Raw genomic sequence first — 17,087 nt, 5'->3', positions numbered from 1 at the left:
CCTTATAATTGGACTTATATATTTAAATTACCCATGCTAATGAAATTGGGAATGCCTCTAAATGGGATTGCCATGGAGGTTTTAGTTAATTGCACATGTAACACCATCGATTTTTATAATAAGTTTCTCCATATTTCACTTCTATGTCTACTGAGTGAACACCACCACTGAAATGGAATTTCTTGTTTACACTTTGCTGAATTAAAGCACAGAATAAGAGCAGATGTATATTCAAATCAGTAACAACAGCAACATTTTGAGTGGTTATTAAGACTAAAAGATTTCCAACATAGGCAGCTGCCTGATTGCTTGATTTTGTTGTTTCTGGTTTTGTTGTCTTTTGTGTAAATTCACTATCAAGAAAAGCAAAAACAAACAAAAAACGTGCAATCACAACAAAGCAAACCTAATTATGAAAAAGTCTCCCCTCTTTGTACATCCACTTTGTTCTTTGGGTGAAACATACAAGCAACAGACTATTCACAAAAGTAACAGCTACACTGAAAAATGTCAAGGGCTCTAAAGGAGCCACATTAAGAAATATTTTTCATCTAAAAAATTCAGATGTACTGCAATAATGCATAAGTACCGCAATACAAAAGACTTCAAGAATTATCTGCCTGGTACACTTTGACACTTGCCACTCAAACTGTTACAGAGAAGCAGCCCACCACGCAGCTAAAGAGCAAACGTGAATTACAGAACCAAACAGGGAGGCAGCCTGTTTGTCACCCTCTCCCGCAGTCAGAAATCCAGGGGGTTGTAGCCTTGGATAGACATTCCTCTGCTTTTACTGCTTCCCATAAGCCTGTTGAACTAAAACAAGTGCACACAGGGTGAGCAGAAAATTGAAGCTTTCACAAGAAATACCTGCCATTAGATTATTTTCCCACAGCTTTTGGTAGAAACAATGCACAAGCTCACAGAACATTTGATACATTTGAAAGTCACCAAAAGTGTGCTGCCTTCTAGTAACTTAGAAAAATACTAACCAAATCTTAGAAATCTCTGCCCACCAATGCAACAATCTGATTCTAAATGCATTTTAACATACTTGCCCAAACTGAACAATAACTGGTTGAAAATACACCTTTGAAAAATGTCAGAGTATGAAAATTACCTAAAATTAGAACAGAAGCAGAATACTCTCTTCAGAAAACAATTCAGCCTCAATATTAAAACACTGGGGTTTCTTCTTCCCTTGCAATTTGATACATAGCTGTAATCCAAAACAATCCTAGCAACCCTAAGGAATTAAAAATGAGGCATCTGCATCAAGAAGGTTCCTCAAGAGAAAATGTACAGGTTGTTCATCAGTGTGAACTGTTGGTAGTGCACAAAGCAGTAGCTACTCTGCCACATGACTCCTTTTTATCTTGCTAAGTTCCAAAGGGAAATCAAGTTGCTGCTGAAAGACATTTGCACTGCTACAGAAAGAAATTAACCTAATCCAAGCAACAGAGTTTTGTACTTGGAGTAAAGGAATGCATTATGAAAACGTTAGAAAGAAGATGCAGTGTAACAAAAACCTCAAATACCAGAGATCACTGCAGCAGCATTCTTGCTGTATGCTGTAGTATGGACAGAGAAAAATACTGTGGGAGGAGAGGTCTCACATCAGAGCATTGTCTGAAACAGCAGACAGCAAGGTCCTGGTACACAAGGCAAGGTCAATGCAACTGGAGAGTCATCTGTTTAAGAAAACACACTATTATTAGATGCAAGTTATGCAGCACTTGTGCATACTGATCAAATAAAACCATTACCCCAAAAATAAATGTTTTCAAATGGCAGGTTCGACTTTGCACACGATGTTTCCAATTTTTGTGTCTTATCTAAAACATTCAAATGATTAACATAAAGAATATGGAAAATACTCAAGTATTTACTTTTTTAATTACTTATGAAATCTTACAATAATTAGAAAATGCAATAACGTATTTTTCTAAATGAGGTGGCTCCACTGGAAAGGTCATAACAAATTATTAAATACTACTTAGTGATAGCAATGTAGAATAAAAAGTATCCCAGAGTTGATAGCCTATTTAAACTATTATGATATGCCATGGACTACTGTGAGTAAAGTATTACTAAATATACTGGCCTACAGAATAACACTTCCTTGTACAAGACTCAAGCCTGCACTGCCTCCATAATCAAAGGTTATGCTGAAGTACACAGGAGTTTCATGTAACAAATGCAGAAGGCAGCTCCCTGGGGTGTGTCACATATTCCACAAGGTGTGTGTCCCTGCTACTTCAAATCATACACTGAAAGAGCTGGTATTACCTGTGGCACCATCACTGACACTTGATTAATTAGAGAAATGTTGTGGGCTCCGAAAGAAGGAAGATTCTGGTAGGGAGTTGAGCTCATTCCTTCTAGGTCTCGGACTTGACCCATTTTAAGTAACTGATGGTACATCTAGCTTTAGTTTGAACATGTTGGATTATTTATGAATGACTAGGCAGTTAAGAAGATAATATTGTGGATGTCCTAGTTTAAAATCAGTGACATGAATTCTTGCACAGATACGTCAGCATGACCGAGTATATGAAACCACCAAGGACCACACTTTGATCCCACAGTGACATATTTACAAATTAACTCCATTGCTTCAAGTAAGATGCAAATTTGTGCCTCAAAAACAGAAGAAAAATATTAGAGAGCTCCCAATACAGGAAATGCAAAGAACAACTGTCACCACTTTATCTCCAGCTCTTAAACATGAGTCTCATTTCAGTAGATGGACATTTCGCTCAAAAAAATATCAAAGTGTGAAATATGACCAATATTCGGCAGAACCATGACCATGGAAACTCCACCCACAAGCAGATATACATATAGGTTTGCCAAGACAAATAAAGCAGTATGCAGAGTAAGCTGGACTGCCCTCATGTAATAGGTATTCAGTCATGTAGTCCCTCAAGTACACATGCAACAACTCTTTTCTAAATAAGATTAAGAAAGCTCAAGAAGGGATAGAATTAACCTAACGAAAAACATGGATTTCATGTTAGCATGCTAACAGCTTTCTATTATCCACAAATTAATCAAACTGCATACTAAAGGTACAGACAGCCGTTAACCTGCTGTCTGCATAATCAAATAATAGCCATCACTCAAATGAAAACATCAATGGCTGCATTGTGAACAGGCATGAGAGTAGGTCTGTCCACACTGGAGCTGCATGATTCATTACGATGGCTCAGTTACTGGTATTTTCTAAAAGTATATAAAACAAAAGAAGATGTGAATTATTGCTAATAACACTGTCATTGCCATTTATAAAGTCTAGGGCTCATAGTCATGAGCCAATATCCATTTTGAGGTAGATGCAGTACTAAGAGAAAACAAAATACAACCCTTGTTCCAAAGTATGGTATTTAGTGTTTTAAAAGAAAATCTGACAGAAGTACCTTTGTAAACGTGCAGGTAAATTAAGCTGATTGCTGAAAACCCCTTAGTTTTAATGTTTAAAGAAACATCCACATGCAAATCATGGCTTTTTAATGAAATACTAGATTAATTAATTTTTGCCTCCTTTATAACTCATCTTCCGTTAACCAATTCTTGTTTCAAATCCAAGAACTATTGCTAAATTACAGCTGCTCTTCTCAAAAAAAAAAAAAAAAAAAAAAAAAAAAAAAAAAAAGGGCTGCTAACTCAAGCTAAATGATTCCATCCATTATAAATCTACCACAATCCTTCATGAATGGTTACAACTGTTATTTTTCAATATATGCCTTGCTTCTATACTGGATTTCAGTGCAGATTCTAGTCACTGGCTCTTTGATACAAGAAATACTCTCTTCTGTGGGCACTTGGAAATAGTGCTCAAATTGTTTCACAACATTCTTTTGGATAACCTAAATATAGTGAATTCTTTTTTCTCATTTTACAAATCTCCAAAACTTCAAGTTATCTTATCATCTCTTTCACTAACTTGTTCTGTGATGTCCAGTAAATACAATTTGCACAAATTTTTTACTCTACAGTACAGCTTTCATGTTTCTTGAACATAAAAGTTTGGGGGTTTTCTTATTAAATTGTTGGAAATCTAGCTTGACCACCACACTTCTATTAAAATACATTAAATCAATGTAAATTGAGAGGACAGGAACTGTGCTGCCTGGCCTGCAATAATAATAACAAATTTCTTACCATGTATGAAAACAGGAATGAACTCATTACGGTATCCTAGATTAATATCTCAATATGGCAGAACATGAATGACTTCTATTTAGATTATGAAGAAAAAAATTATTTCAGTAACGCTGTGCAAGTTGCTGCACAGACTGGACACTTTTTTTTATGACTTGGGCACTTCTCTCTGAAGCACAAATGCTTCGCATTTCCTTCAGCAAAACACTGCGTCTGTTTCTGATTTCACCTGGTCTGTTTCATTGCTCCCAGGTTTGTTTAGGCATTTTTCATTGTGGTTTTGTCATGATCACATACATTGGTTGTCTGTCATTGACTTTTCACAGGATGAGATACCACAGATCAAAGATGATTATCTGTAGTTGGAAACGCATGACTTCTTAAACTACACAAGTCACTGCTTTGCAGTATTTGCTAAATGTCTTTTTCATAATTGGCAGGTTCTCTGATCCCCTTTTAAATACACATACATACATAAAATGTACAAGATGGAAATACTTAGCAAACTTCTGTCACATAAATACAAGCCCAAACTGTACTCCCCACAAGAGTGCCTTACTATGATACACAAAACATTTTACTGTTCCTTGAAGCTCATCTGATCGTTTTTATGCACTTCCCTACCACTCTACCCAGTTCTTACACTTACTTTATCAGAAGCCTAGTTCACAGATACCTGTATAGCCTCTTCCCTGTATCCCCTGTGCTGGTGGCATCCCAAGGGGGTGCTGCAGAACTGGTAAGCAAGCATCACACCCAACCACTTTGGTTCTGATCCTACAAACACTTCAGAGAAACTATTTCTGGAAGTGTTTGCAGACTTAACAGTCTTTGTAACTCAACCACACTTTACCGAGCAGGCCAAAGAGAAGTCTGGAGCTGGAAGGAATGCATTCACCCATCACGCCTGGGCACCAGGGCCTGCGGCACACACCGAGAGCGCTCACAAGAGGGGCTTGCCGAGTCCCACCAAGGGGAGAGACACAACTGCTTACAACCAGAGGCTCCCTCCCACGCCAAGTCCCCCACAAGCTACATCACTCTTGTCAGATTACAAGCAGCTACGCTTCAATATCAAAAAACAACTGTTTGTGCAATCACAACAGGTTTAAAAAAAAAAAAGAGAGAACAAGGAAAGTAAGGGATGAATTTATAACAATTTGTAGCCTGTGGATTAAAGGCAATCCGCCCCAGTTTGCTTCTGCATTTGGGATGTTCTTGAACCCTCCCCGAGGGAAGAGAGAGCGGGAGAGCCCTGCAGCCGAAGGTCGGGGGGGAGGGCGCGGGCAGCGGGGCCCACCGGGTCCTGCCGGCGGCGGCGCGGGGCTGCGGAACATGGCCGAAAGCGGAGCCCCGGCCCGCCCGCCGCGGGCAGCCCCCCGCGCTCCCCCTCGGCGCCAGGGATGCCGGGCCGAGCCCCGGCCGGGTGCGCCAGCCCCGCTCGGGAGCCGGGCAAGGAGCCCGTGAAAGCGGCGGGGGTGAGCAGGGGACGCACCTTTCAGCGTCCCCACGGCATCTTCCTCCTCTCGCTCCTCCTCAGGCCGGCCAGTGACTCCAGCAGCGGCGGGGCCCCGGCGGCGCAGCGGTCTGCGGGACGGGGCTGCCCCCGCCTCGCCAGCGCTCCACGGCCGCCGCTGCCCGGGGCGGCGGAGCGAGCCAAGCGCTTACCCCGGCGGGCCGGGGGCGGGGGCTGCGGGCGCGCACCGCCCCGCCGGGCCGGGGGCGGGCGGCAGGGACGGTGGGAAGGCGGGATGGAGGGAGGTGCCGCGGGGCAGCGCCGCCGGCTGACTCAGCCGCGGAGCGAGGGCGCGGGACCGCCGGCCAGGGTTCCCCCGGGACCGCCCCTCCTCGGCGGCGGGGAGGGGGCTCCTCCCGCCGGGCGGCTGGCCCCGGGGGGGCGGGTGGCTGCGGTCACCCCCGCACACGGGCTGCCGGCAGCACCGCGGCCGGGCGGGCGCGGGTGGCTTTGCAGCCCCTCCGCAGGCGGGGCCGCGCGGCGCCTCAGGGGGTGCCTGCCCCGCGGGCCGCTCCGCTGGCGCCGGGCAGCGCTCGTGCTGCTGCGGCAGGCCCTGCGAGCCCGGCGGGTAACGCTGCCGGAGCGGCGCCTCAGCTGCGGGTTCCGCTGCCGCCCCCGCTCCTGCGCCCGTGGCTGCTCGCGAGGGACCGGGCGCCGCGCGCGGCGGGGATCACGCTGGGCGGCTCCCAGCTGCCGCTGCCCGCGAGGGCCCTTCCCCCCGCCTCCCGCAAACGCGCGGCGCCGCCGGAGCGCCCCAGCCCCGCGCCTCCACACCGCTCGCTGAGTAACGGCGCCGTCCCCCGCGGTGGGAGCCGTGCCAGCGCCATCGCCGAGCGGGGGCCGGGGCGGGGGCGGGCCGGGCCGCGGCTGCCTCACTGCATCGGAATGTCGGCGCGCGCCCCGCGGCCCCCAGCACCGCACCGGCGGCGGCCGCGCCAGCGAGGGAGCGAGTCGGGAGCGGGTCCCCCGCTGCGCTGCGGCCGCTCCCGCGGGGTCGGCGGGGGAGATGCTGCCTCGCCCCTTTGGCGCTGCGGCCGGCGCGGGGTTTCGGTGAACTCGGCTGCGCATCTGTGCGTGCAGTCCGTAACGTGCGGGGTGCAACGCGGAGAAAAGCAGTGCCATAAACTTTCACTCTAAAGGGAGCGCTTTCGGTTTTTTAAAAAGGCGAAAGTTGGCCACCGAGAGCACGGTTTTATTTAGGACACTTTCATGTGAAGGGCACCGATTCTCATAACTAAGGTATGCGGAGATGGTGTCCCAGCACAGGGTCGTAAAACTTGCAGTTAATTTACTTTATTCCCTTCCAATGTAAGGAACTCGTCGTCCTGTTTTCTAAGGGAAGAACACGTCTGAATGCCTGAGAGTCAGGTTTATTCCTGTGTATTCTCCGTCACCTCAGCAAACACCCTGCACGTCGTGGCAGTGATGCTCGTGCGAGGGTGACACCGCCACAGCGGTACCGAAGCCCTGTAGATAGATAGTCACGGTGAACAAAGCCTATCAGCAGTGCAACAAGTACATCAAAAAAGTCGACAGTTAAGCACTGAAAGTCTACAGAAGTTACGTCTTTTCAAAAAGGTTGTATTTTGGTGGGTTTTTTTTGAACAATTTAGGTCAAATATAGCATATTATATATTTATTTACTCACTACTTCCTGGCTTTACATTTATTATTTACTCTGACCCTTTTGGTGGTTTCTGATTATCAGGATAGTGAGAGAAAATATATCCACTAATGGAAAGCAGCTTGACCTTTTTAGCCACATAATGTCAAAATCATTTATTGCTTAGGAGACATGAGACATGGCCAGTCCAAACTAATTCAGTTAATTAACAGATAATATTGATCATTCTATACTGAAATACAGTACATATTGGATAAAATTGGGCCCTACAGAAAATGTAATATTCCCATTGCCTCCAGCATGGCACATATTTCATTCACTGCACATAGCACCCCAAAAAAATGCCGCAATACATATTTTGCAAAAAAAAATAAAATTTCAGCAGTCAATCTTTTCTTTTCCAGTTCATGTTCTGTCTGATCTGTGTAGTTTTCAGTACTTCCATATATTCATATACTGACTATCGGCCCAAAATACATGTAATTCATAATACTTTAGCTTACTTTACATTGTGTTAGTGTCAGAGACATATTAACTACTTCATAACAAATAATGCAATAGGTTTTCAGCATTGCAATGGTGACAATGAATTATTCTTTAAACACACGAGCAACAGGAACCTTTCCGTGGAAGCTTTTTCCAGTTTCTCTCTGCTTTTCCAGTTGTTTTAAAGAGTGCAGGAAAGTTATTATCGCATTATTCCAGTGGAAAATATATCTATAAATTTTCCTTCACAGCATGTTTGCACTTAATTCTTTTCAGCTCACAAAACTCAAACAATAAAACTATCCTGTATTGAAAAGAAAGTGATACATTTTACAGAATGGAAAATTTGGAGAAATCACCATATCCTTGACTCAACAAAAGACTAAGGCATCTGTCTAACTTCAGGCACATGTCAACGAGCCAACTTAGCATACCAGGGATCAATAACATACTCGAGCAATTCGTTGCATTAAGGATCTCTTTCTGAGATCCAGTTCCTCACATGTAAATTGAAGACTTTCATGTTTCACTAGGACACTGGAAGATTATTTAATAATGGTAAGATTTTCAAACACTCTGATAATGGAAAATACCAAAAAATATCTAACAATGTGAAAGTTGCAAGTCAGATACAATAGTGACAGGTGCTCTCTACAAAACAATTAGATGCTCATTTCCACCGGGATGACTTTCACTTCTCTGAATACTGTAGGAAAGAAGAAATGACCAAGATTACAAAGTCACAGGACTGCTGACATAGCTGCTCTCTTCCTAAAATGTGTTTACACAATTGCTAGTTCAGAAATTGCATCCCTGAAGAGCACTACAGACTGAGAAAAAATTAAGTAGGAATGAATAATGTGCCTAGAAATATCTAGCAAAGTAAGTGGCTACTTAATATTTTTAATGTGATTTCCTTCTTTAAAACCAAGTCAGAAGTTATACATAGATCATGGGAAAGGTGAAACTGCATCCCAATTACATATTTACAGTTGAGACAAACCATCTTCTTTCCATTCCAACAGAAGTACGTGGTCCTCTGAGATGCTGCAAGCAGATTTACTTGGCAAGAACTTCATTTCCTTGGTGACATGTTGGAAAGCTGCCCATTAGAATAGTTACCCGGGTAATCTGTTTTGCCTCTGTAATGGTGAGATTCATCTGGTTTAGACCTCTCCTCCGGATTGTACACAAAACAGAACTCCCCTCAACAAAAGTCACCGACCTTCTTTCAAAACTAATTTGTTCCCAAGTTGGGAGAAATCTGCAGGCACTTGTTAGCATTAAGGAATCCACTTCCTCTGCGGGGGATTCCCGTGCCAGAGTTTTGCCTAAGTGAATTTTGAGCTGCTTGACAACCTCAGTGCTATATAGATGTAGAAACTCTTTTTTGTTGCACTGGACTTGACTCATGGGTCACGGTTTCTTTTTAACATTCTCGGCCAAGCAGAAAGTGCTTTGAGAATGCTTCAGTTTTCTTTTCCTTCTCATCGTACATCAGTGTCCACAGTGTTTTTATGAGAACTAGCATATAATCATCAAATCGTACCCTACTCCATCAGGCTTGACAATATAGAAAGACAACACATCCAGCTGAAATTTACTATATTGCTAGATTAATTAGCAACACAAAGTGATATAAGCAATACCAAGTGATATAAGCTCAAGGTAGAGAAAGGAAGTTTTACTAATCAATGATTCTACACGTATTTATGGGTAGAGAAAAATACAGGACTTTCAGAAAATGTTCGTGTGTCTTTCAGCTCATGCCAGCTAACAGTCTTCTACCAACCATGTATTTTGGACTTTGGGTTACAAAATTTATTTAGAGATGAACTTCAAAGTGATGCATAAATATTAAATTCCACAAATTCCTGCAAGATGGTAACTATTATTCACATTATACAGACAGGGAAACTAAAGCAATGTGAGTTTACTTGGGCAATTTTCCCAAAGTCAGGAAGAAAAAGTAGCTACAGTGGTAGGATTAGTACTCAAGAATACCTGGCTTCTTTTCTGCACTCAGTCTGAACTATATGTCCCATACTGTACAACTATACTGCCTAAACCCTGCAGTATAATGTATAAAGGAGTATTTTGTCTTTAATCATGGTATTCTATAGCAATATTTTCAAACAATTTATTTAACAAATTACATAAAACACTTAAAATATGCTTTTAATTTAAAAAAGTAGCCAAAAGGTTTTTCCTTGGGCTTTGCTCCAAAATTCACCCTTCAGCTAGGACTAAGGAAAAGCACGCACGCTTGCGCAAATGCAAACAGAAATTCTCAAAGAAAATTAGAAACACATGAAAATAAGGACTGAGGGTGTTTTCTTAACTGCACTCTGGTTTCAGTATAGCAAAAATTTTATTGATTTACTAATGGATAGCAATTTTTCTTGTGAAGGAACACGTAGGCCTTATCTGCAATTAATTTCTCCCTTCCGTTACACCAATTATCATTCTACACAAGTACAGCCCATGGAGGCAGGGAGCGACTGCTCTGTCAGGGCAGCTCAGCTCTCTCTATAAAGCACAATTCTGCTTCAATCATAAGGTGATTTTGCCCTATGAAAATACTTTTTACAGAAAGCCAGTTTCAGTTAAAACAACTATTATTTTAGTAAAAGCCCAATTTTGAGACTATTTTATTGTGATTGCTAGATAAATAATCAAAACCAGTACATTTTCTACATGAATCAAAATAATAAACACATGGAAGATGAGCTACTTGAATTTCAGAAATTGGTTTTAAATTACTAACTCTGGACTGGAGGTTTCTTATCAAGCCTGCTATTCCATGAATGTTCCAGGGCCTTTGCAATTATATTATAATTTTAATGTTACTTTACGTGATGTGAAGTCTGTTTTGCCCATCTGACTAATGTAAACACCAGCAGTCACACAGGCAATTCTGAAAGTCTAATGAACATGCTGAAAGAGTTTCTGACATTTCAATTCAAAGAAAAAAAAAACCCTAGATAAAATAATTGACTGTTAAAAAACCCTAAAAAGCTGAAACACTTAATAGAGTTTTGTAATAGACATCAGCTGCTCGACTTTCAAATCATTAGTTAAAGTCATCTTCCAATTAGACTTTGGAAGAGACACAAAAGGTTTTGGAATAAACTTGAAAGTAGATTATGTTCAAGTATCTCTAAGATAGAACATTTCTAATAAGGGTAATTAATTTTAAAGATGGAACAATTCCATTATTACTTTTTTGGCTATAGAAGTTTTAGTCTGACAAATTTCATATTTCAATGGAGTAACGCCTGATATTGAACAAATTCAAGGAAGCATTTATGCCTGAACTGTACTCCTATCATATAACTTAGCTATAATTTTAATACTAATTTCTGCTACATTTTTTTAATGACCATTTTTTAAAAGTTAAATATTATATTAGAATGCAGGTCTTCAAAACATTAGAGGGATAACTTGTTTACTTCAACTTACAGTTCACGGACAATGTATTGATACTAGTAATTAGATAAAGTTAATAAATTTAATAAAATGGAATAGTACACCATAATTTTCTGTTCTCCCTACAAAAACAGAAGATGGAAAATATATGTCTATTAATGGATTAATCTCTGAGAATTTCGGGGTCAAGAACAGTACATAAATATTAGCAATATTAAAGTGTCAAGTAATAAATGCTGATATTCCAGATCAAATTATACAACCGTAATGAGAATGTATTGAGAAGTCTGCTTTATTACTTTGCTAATATAGTCTTAGATTTAAAGTTTCTTGAATACACAGTAAAGGCTTTAATATATTTATGATAAAATGTGTTGTTTTCTTGAATGAAATTACATGGTCCAGCCATGATGGAGCATTGTCCTGGGCATCGAAGTAATAAAGACTGATTTATCTAAGCTCATTACGTGTATCTATCTTTGTATAATGCCATTAACTGTTCAGGTTCACCTGACTAATCCTGTTGAACAGTATTTTATTTTAAGTCTTGTTTCTCCTGATTGACATTTTCAAGGAAGCTTTACCAAAAGGCAGTTATTTTATTGCCTCATAATTGTGCCTTTAGTTTATTATTATTGTACTCATGGATTCACTTAATCCGCAAACCAACAAATGAGCTGACTTGCCTGTGCTCAGTCATCACTTTAAATGTGCAGCCAGGACAATGAGTTATTCATGTAATATATTATAAAACCTGTACTGTCCTTAATGCCCACTTCTAAACAACAATTCTGCAGGGTCGATTTGACATTTAGTTCCTTTATTGGCAACCTGCCATAGTATACGTTTGACCAAGTTCAACAACCAACACAAGAATTTGTTTAACTGTTCTGGTTGGTTACCTAAAGCCATAATATATTTAAACATTTCTTTATTTTTCTTCTAATAGCTGAAAAATTTGGGTGCAAACACAGTGGGCAATAATATTAGAAAGCATGTAGTTACAAAGTATGTTAGTATTTTTGCTCTTAATGTTAAGATAGTTCATTTCATGTTGGATGATACAAAGTACCCTCTACTTAAAAAGTTTAACTCAAAATCTTGTGGTGTTTTCCAGTGAAGTCTGGCAAAAATTGTTCCTTTGCACCGATATATAATACACATGTACATTAAGAGATTTAATTATTAAAAACATGGAGGATATGGGGAGGGAATCACATAAATTTCCCAAGAATTTTGTTGCCTTCTTCCAATAGGCTGCTCTTCTTTTAGGACTTAATTCTGCTATCTGATATTAGTATAATTTCTCTTTTACAATACAGAAATCATGTATTCTTACTGTAGCCAAATAAAACTATTTTATGTGTTATCTATTTATGGCACAAAGTTTAATGTTCACAACCATTTTATTTTCTGCTGCTTCTGTAAATATTCTTAGAGGATATGCCTGTAGATGAAAGATTATCAGCTCAAGACTAAGATTAATCTTTTATTAAAATATTAACGCTTGAAACAAGCAAATCCTACTTCCTAATGCTATACAGTCTTAGCATCAAAATAAGAGATTTCTACAAATGTAGAATATACAACCTTCTTGAAATTATTAATATCAAAATAAAAGTACATTTTGCAAAAACTGACATCTGCTTCAAAGTAAAACCCTGGGTATTACCTGATTCTTCCAAGACTATTTGAGAAAGGACATTATTAACCTTGTAAAAAAACCCAAGCATATCTAAGTTACTTCTAGCTTTCCAAGAAAAACTCAGGTTGTTGGAGTTACTCACTTATAAAGGCTGCAGAACAGACCAAAGTTTTATATAATGCTGGCATACAAAATTCAACTGAAAGTTTGCCTCATCCTAAAATTTAGGTAGTGCTTTTTACAGTCTAATGCTGGGACGTTAATTTTTATGTGATAAAATCTGAAGATAAATGAGTTACATAATCTTTTATATTATTCTTATGAATTAGGGTAGATTTTAAATAAAAATAATTGGCAACTTTTGCTGTTCAGTCTAGTAAAAACGTATTTCAGAACTCGCATACACTGAATGTCTTCACCACGTGTTTGTTTCAAATTTATTATATTCTCCTACCTTATGCAAAGACTTGCAAGAAGACATCTTACAAATCTGCTAGTAATACCACTAATTGGCTGAAGGATTCCTAAAAATGCATTTGCTTTTGGGCAATGGATGTGTTCAGGAATAAGGGAACTCAGAAATCAGCACACAAAACTTTCATAACTTTCTGGGGGAACTAATGTCCTAGAAGAAGAGGTAATACACCCACAGAGATTTGTTTGTTAACAAAACAGTGTTTAGACAGGGAAAAGGAAGTAGTAGCTGATCAAATTTAAAGGAGTTGAAAGGGAGAGTGCCATTCATAGGGCTAGATCAATCCTCAGTCTTTGCTGGGCAATTTGTGAACTAGATCTTACGAGGGGTTAACTGCACCCCTATGTTACATAACACAGTGGCAATTTCACCTTATCACTCTTGCATTTTGGGATCCCTCATTTCTATTGCAGATGGATGGCTTCCAAATAGAAAACATAATTCAGACAATGTTCAGGAAATCAAGGTCGTTTTGGTTGTACAACCCAGTGTTTAAAAGAGCTTGGCCTCTTGTGTGTCTTTTTCAAATTTAGTTCTTCAGTGATGCTCTTTCTCATTTAAAGCTATTGAACTGGAGTAGATTCAAACATATATTTAAACTGTTAGTTTATTGAATCTGACAAAAATAAAACTGAATCAATTTTATAAAGAAAACATATAATTGGACTATTCAGATATTCCAGTGTGTAACCAATTTTATTTTCTTTTTTCTTTTTGCCAGCTTTGATTAGCATTTGCTAGCGCACATGAACTCTGGTCATGTAACAAAAGGTCTTGCTCTGCCCACTATTTTGACATTTGATACTATTACAACAAAAAAAAAGGGTTCAAGAACAGGCATCTGACAGTTAATATGTTCAACGATCCATCTTTTCCATCAATGATAGAAGACTACGTTCTTTAATCTTACATTTACAAACAATTAACTTTTTAGATTAAATTCCTGTGTAGTTCTGTTAATATATTGGCTTTTGCTCTCACTGTGCTTGTGCACATGCTGTTTGTCATAGCAACATATAGTTATACTACCAGCAGCATTTTATACATAAACGCAACATAATTTGATACTTAGGGACATAAAAGATGCATGTGGTTTTGCCCCATCATCTTTCTTTCTAGAAGTGCTAACAATAGAACACAAAATAATGATCATATTGCTCTAAAGAGTAGGTTTATGAAAAGGAAGTCCATTATCTGCCCAAATGATTCTGACAGGTCATGAATACTGTTTCATACTGAATAGTAAATCACTGCAATTCTAATATAGTGTTACACTAACAAATCAATTGAAAAGGAAAATAATATGAGAAAAATCTTTTTGCGCTGTAATAGCACCCATGTTTTAGCCTGGTACGCATTTCAATGCTTTGCTGAAATCTATAAAAGGTAAGTAAATAATAATCTACTGCTTTCTACAAAGTCAGGCTGGCTGATTAGCTGTTAAAAATATGGGAGTATGGGAATACTTGTGGTTAATCTTAAAAGTTATTCAGAAATGAGTATATATGACCAGGACTTTCCATGAAAGAAGCCAGACAATCAGACTGCAAAAAGGGTAATCACTATTTTGCTCTTTGGTCATGAAATTAAAAAAAAGGACATGAACTTTGCATATGTCTGTTATAGCCTTCTCCCACCAAAAGGAACATTATTAAAATTACTGTAAATTCTACAAATCTGTATTTTACAATCAATGTGTAAAGTTCTAATACTAAATAGTTGAAGCAAAAAAAATTTGCCTTGTTCCATTATCACATCAGTGCACATAGTTTCACAGCTAGTCCTGAACAACTCGATTTTGTGTAACCTTAAATGCAACAGAACCTTAGTAAAGTGTTCTTTCCATAATGAAAACAAAATAAACTTCAGCTTCTGTTTTCTATGCCAGTTGAGATTCTTTGTAGTAATTCCTTCCACATCTGCTCTGCAGCTTTCAGGTTCATAAAAGCAGTATCTCCCAATTTCCTTTCATCAAAATATCCATATGCTGTGTTTTATAGACATGTTGGTACACTTTAACACTGAAGCACTGATTACAACTTGGAATGATATGCTAAGGCTAAGAAAATAAATACATGTGGTTATGAGGCATCTGATACTGAAAATCCCAAACAACCTAGCCAAAAATTCCTCAAAGTGGGATAACATACGAACATAAGTACACCTGAAATAATCACAGAAGTTGTAAAAACAGAATTGAGAAGTAAAGAAAAAAAAAGCAAATAATAAAACCAAACACAAGCACTGCCAGATTCTAAACTAATGACCTAAGATCACGAACAGAAAAGTGGCCATTCAGATGATGATAGTAAAACTGTCACTAAAGAACCAAATTGTTTGGAAAAGTGGCTGATATGGGAAGAGCTTGATAAACCATTTATCCAAAACATGATTTTCTAGGATTTCTGAAGGTAGTACAGGGTTGGTATCTCCTCCTCATTTCAAGTTTCTAAGTTGCTCGTGTGTTGTAAATGTCAGTGGCTTTCCAGTGAACAGTGCATCGATGGGAGCATTCGATGGGACAGAGAACATAAGATGGATGATCTCCACATCACATAGATCTTTACTATATGCAGGATCAGGAGAGTTTTGCGCTGTCCTGACCAATCTGTAATGCTGTATTCCCTTTTTTTGTGTGCTGTCACTGCGCACCCAATGCTTCTGTCCCCTTGAGGGTACGAGCATAGCAGCTGCCCTCACTTCCACATCTGAGAGATGACAGTCTGAGGACAACTGAGGAACTGAAGGTAGTCGCTGTTCTTTACAGCAAATTGTATGTAAGAATGGCATAATCTATATAAAAATTAGGGGGCGTAAGAATGTCCATTAACCTCAAGAGAACGAGAATTAGGCTGTGATTATAAAAATTGCAGCATAATCCTTCATGCCTCTGTCTAGAAGTTCCTAATGCACTAAAAACATTGCAGCGGGAGAAATGAAACGTTAATAATGCTTTTTCATCAATTACCTACCTGGAACATATTTCTGAGTGTGCATATGAAAGAGGAAACCTGTCTTCTCACAAAAATTGATCAGTAAGGACCGCAAATAAATGTTTTCAATCCTGAAATGAAACTCTAAATATCCAATAAAAGGAGACAAAAGGCAAATTAGAAAAACATGCTGCAAAATATCTGTGGACATCAAAAAAACTGGAAAGACCAAAGAGTCCTCTAGAGCTGACTTTTTTTTTTGCTTGAGAACAACAGTATACAAGTTTGTTGATCAAAATTCTTGACATCTAGAGAGCTATAGGCTAACATAAGAGTAGCATCTATTACCTCAAAAACAAGGTTTCCAGGTGTTAATAAAGGCATACTAAAGAAACAAAATTGTAGGTTTAACACTACTTTTCCTATTTTCTTCCATGCTAATCCTGGGATACAAGTTACAGTCTGAAGCAAGCAACACACTGTCAAGGATATTCTTATATAATCAGTAGAGAACAAACTGTTCCTTCTCTTTCTTAAAACTGTACCCAATCACACAGACAGGGCTCATCATGACAGTTTTGCTAGAGTGCTTGCCAGTGAGAGAACATGGATTTCCCTATACACACACTCTTCCAAGTGAATATGGGATACCAGAGGCTGTTCTCTAAAGTTGTGTCAAGATGATTTGTGATAGACATTTACATTAAGTTACATTTGCAAGTTCTGCTGATCCAGAAAATATGGTTAATCTGTAATTGTTATGGTTTGCATAGCTTAAAAAATATTATATGTATTTATTTCACACCTTCCTTCCT

The 17,087-nt window shown here is 39.4% G+C and overlaps 1 protein-coding gene across 6 annotated transcripts in view; it reads right to left on the bottom strand.

Moving 5' to 3' along the window:
* The window catches only part of PLCE1 (phospholipase C epsilon 1), a 164,068-nt gene extending 158,222 nt beyond the window's left edge, over positions 1–5,846 (bottom strand). For all 6 annotated transcript variants that reach the window (XM_040606041.1, XM_040606039.1, XM_040606040.1 and 3 more), the window contains exon 1: positions 5,660–5,846. The gene's annotated coding sequence lies outside the window, so the exon portion shown is untranslated. The remainder of the gene's footprint in view (positions 1–5,659) is intronic.
* Between the last annotated feature and the right edge of the window lie 11,241 nt (positions 5,847–17,087).

Source organism: Falco naumanni, chromosome 9 (assembly GCF_017639655.2).
Source record: "Falco naumanni isolate bFalNau1 chromosome 9, bFalNau1.pat, whole genome shotgun sequence".
NCBI classification, from domain to species: domain Eukaryota; kingdom Metazoa; phylum Chordata; class Aves; order Falconiformes; family Falconidae; genus Falco; species Falco naumanni.
Note: the sequence above shows the minus strand (reverse complement) of the source record. Positions and strands in the feature narration are given on the sequence as shown.